We start from the raw sequence: 4,807 nt of genomic DNA on the forward strand, positions 1-4,807 counted from the left end.
TCTGACATCACATGTTATCAAGCGCCAACCGGACTACGACATTATTATCATAGTTTCCCGGTAAAACTCTATTTCTAAATAAACGAATCCGATGAGCGGCTACTGTCGATTTTAACGCGTATTGTGGTCACCGCAGGATCGCAAACTATATTATAATAATATTATGTGGTACAGTCACGTTATGTCGATTGCGGTCCGGACGCATTTTACCAATCTGCACATGAAATAAAACCCATGAATCAGGCGATTGGTCTATACATTTGAAGAGAAAATTTAAAATTTAAATTATGACAGACTTGTTATTAACTTAGTATGGTATATATTATTACGGATATGATAACACACAGTTTAATATTTAAGAACTACTTTTTCTACTCACTATTTTTTGTCCAACGTATTCATTGATTTTTTTTGTTTGTCATTCTAAAAGCCACTAGCCATTTTTTTTCCTAAAACATTTTTATATTTTTTGTACTAAATTTTGCGCCACTTTGAGCTACCTGATTTTTTCCCATACATTTAATTTTTTTGAAATTTAAAATGTATTTTTCTGCGTGAGTCAATTAGCCACGTTTTTTTTTTTATGTAAAAAATGTTAACATTTCTCTGATTATACAAAAAAAATATTGTTTTTTTATTTTTATATTGCCATGGATAAAATACATAAATTATTTAACTTATTTAACGAAATAATGACTAATAAAATCATTAATATATTATAATATTTATCTATGCTTAGGTAAAATAATATATGTCCATGGTCAATGTATTGAATACTAAATACGTATTAAATAATGTTTCAAGAAATAGTTGAAACATTCAAACATCGTATCTGTACATTAAACGCTATGAATTTATTGTAAATACAACACCGACGGATACAGCGAGGATAGATATATAAACTGGGTATAAGGATTGTAAATGTGTTATATGTGTTATGTGGAATATGAATGTCATTATTTAGTCAGATCATACACAATATAATTAATAAAACAAATTCAAAATTGTATTTTACATAGCTATGTCGAAAAATAAATATTTTTTGAAAGCATTTCGCAGGAGGTTTGAATCCTCAAAACCTCCTGTATAATACATGCCTGTACTGATATTATATTTTCTAAAATTGCCTTCAGTTATATTCTAATATGAACAAATTTTATAACAAATAACTGAACTTGGGAATCACTTTTAGCCGAGATGTGAATTTATACAGTGTTTCAATTGTTATATGCCATATACAGGTTTTAGGTAAATGTATCTATGCCGGGGAGTAGGGTGTAGCGTATCACATATTCACATAAAATATTTTGAAACAGTAAAAATACTTCAATTTTGTAGTAATAAAGTGAATCTGATTAAAAAAGTGAGGTATCAGAGTGAACATTTTCTAATATTTTTCTTTAAATTGAAAAAAAAATAGGGAGAACAGAAAGTTTTACGTAATATTGTAATATTATAATTCAAAAATGAATAATTTTATATACTTGAAACATTTCACTATTACTTAAATTATCATTTTCTGTCTTCTATGAAATATTCAAAAATTAAGATTAATTTTAAGTTATTTAAAGACATTTTCATTATTCTTATTATTATATATTTTTTCCGAATAAATGTGTTGATAAAAATGTTTAGGTTCTATACAAATGCCTTGTGAGATTCCTTAAAAATATAATTTAAGATAATATTTTCTTATAGTAATTAAAAAATATAAACATTATTTTATAGTTAAAAATTAAAATGTTCAATTTTTATAACTAATGCTTAACAATTTTATTCATTATTTCTCACAAATAGTTCTTACTGAAATCCAAAAATATTAAAATATTAAATCATTATTCTATACAGTATACATACATTTTAAGTATTTATATAGGTAATCAGTTATTTAAATGTTGTTATTCAATAATATTCATGGTTATTTTACATTTTTAAGTATATTATAATATCTTGAAACATAGGTATATTATTGTACAGCAAAGCGGTTACTTGCCTAATTTTTGTTTTTTATTATAAAAACCAAACAGCCATTGGGATTTAAAAAGTTTTACTAAAAGTGTTTACTGTTTATACCAATGAATACCTACATTATAATAATAATAAAAATAAATAATAGTAAATGATTAAAATAGTAAAGTTATATTATTTTAAGTACCTATGTAAATGCACTACAAGTTTTATTTATTTGATATTTTTTAATAATGCCAATAATTAAAGTAATTATACCATACAATTCGATACCTACCAACTCTCAAAAATTGACACAAATATTTATTGACCGATACCTATATATATATAACATTATTGAAAAATATTGTCTGAATTATCTATTTATAAAACAGGAGAACATAAATTAAGTTTTAAAAATGTAGCATGATCACCGATACTATACTTACCACCTCTGCAGGTTGTCGCCAAAATAATTTTATCGAAGATTAAATACAGTGGATGCTAGGTCAACGTGATTTGTATTAACACAGGAATTCGCATTAACGTGCGGTGATTTTCAAACACTTAAAAACGAATAAATTTGTCCATTGACACACAAATCGATTCGCGAGAATTACAATAGTCACATTCGTGTACCTACGACGTATACCTTTGATTATTCACCATCGATCGCCAGCATTAACCGTCCCTAATGGCTTTTTAAAAACATTTTGAATATTATTTATATTAATGGCCCCGATTTCATGTAAATGCATTGTATTCCTCTATATTCTATACCAAGTTGGAATAATCCTGATTAAAATATTCGAACGTTTTATAATGCGGAGATCCTAATTATTTTATTACTTATTTTTATCTTTTTGCATACTTGTGTAGAAATTAATGTAATATGTTAGATATTTTCAGTTAATCGCTCAATTTCTTATTGGATTATTTACATTTTGCTCGGAGTTTAATGAATTACTATTTTATAATATTTTTTTTTATTATTATTTCAAAAATAGAATACTCTATAAATTAATTATTTGCTACGAATACAATTTATTTTATACATAAGCATATATTATGTTTAATGTATATATTATTATACATTTTTTAGGCATATTCTTCATAAATGTATGCATAATTAATGTGTACCTACATAATATTATTATAGTTTATTTCTCACATAAAAATTCGGACATTATATTTATAAAACTGTTAACGTTAAAACGAGACCGGGCTAAAATAAGATGGTAGTAAAAACATATAATTGATAACATGATTTTATTTAACTTCAAAACCGCAATGTAAAAGTAATTTAGATTTCGAACTTTGTACGTTCGTCGCGACCCTACAATCGCCGAAGCAAACCAAACACAGTAAAACAGTTACCTAGGCAGTATCTGAAAATTTTTTTTATTGATTTATTAATGTGTTTTTGCTACTATGCATTTCTACACGGACCGAATTTATTAAATGTTTATGGATCAATAACAGATATAATTTTAAAATCGTTTGTATTTTAATTTGATTTAATAATTAATATTACACTTAAATTGCAAATATTAAACAGGCACTATAAATTATAATACACGCAACACGCACAATGATAAACTGTATGTTTGCACTTTACAACGATAATTTTACTTTTAACAATACTTGCTAGTGTGCAAAAATACATTGCTATATTAATAATTATATATGTTATTTTATCATTTTTATTAGTTCCGAGTAAATCATACGATTATAAGTTATAGATAATAATATAATATTGTTATGATAACTAACCTAACTTTCAACTGATTAAGAAGACATTAGATTTCTCCAACTTATAAATAGATATGGCAAATTTACCTTCAGCCGTTCCAATGTTGTGTTCTTTCATTAGTTTTTTTTCATTTTTTTTTTTAAGTGAGATAAGAATTTCTAAATAATGTTTATAATATTTTACATAGGTACTCATACTTTGGTCAAAAATTAAAATATGGTAAAAACCAACGAGACAATACAAATCATATTTTTACATATAAGTTTGATAATAATTTATTTACCTACTCTAATAGATTTTAAGATAACAACCACTGTTATAATTTTTAATTTGTTTTAGGGGAGATCACTAGCCCCTCTGAAATTTTAATGGGAGGCAAAGGTATAATTTTACCCTTACCCCAGATATGTTACCAGAATAATTCTTTAAATCTTCTAAAGTAAAGTAAGAATACAATACATTTAAGTATTTAGCATATATTTAAATGTTAAAATATTTTTTTCCATTAATTATTGTATATTATAAGAAAATATTTTATTTACGTTTCTCCTGCTATAGAATATGTTAACGTTATCTTATTATATGGGTTATAAAGATAACCCAAATAATACAATTTTATGAATAAAGTATGATCATTACATAATTTTTTTTCAAGCAAATAATAACACCTGTTTTATTAACTTTTAATATTATTTAACGATACATGAATACCTTCGATTTGTTTCTTAGTCATAAAATAAGTTTTAAGACTAGTGTGAAAACAAACAATTGGATTACGGTTTCGATTTTCGTAAATAAATTATATTTTCCTGTTGCTTCCTCCAACTTTTTACCAGTTACGCCACTGCAATAACAACACAGCATTGTAACTGTTGAACGTAAACTACAATAATAATGCGAGAACAAGTCGTTTTAGTTACACAGACAATTGTGTTATGCGGGTATGACATTCTCTTAATAATGTGTTATCGATAATATTTGTAGGTAACTGATACATCATAAGAATGTCGAATTAGTTAAAGGAATAGCATTTATCACATTTATAATAGTAATAATAGATGAGAGTTATTCATTACTTCGATGTTAAAAAAAATATAATAATCGTAA

The sequence above is a fragment of the Rhopalosiphum padi genome, chromosome 1, assembly GCF_020882245.1.
Source record: "Rhopalosiphum padi isolate XX-2018 chromosome 1, ASM2088224v1, whole genome shotgun sequence".
Classification (NCBI taxonomy): Eukaryota; Metazoa; Arthropoda; class Insecta; order Hemiptera; family Aphididae; genus Rhopalosiphum; species Rhopalosiphum padi.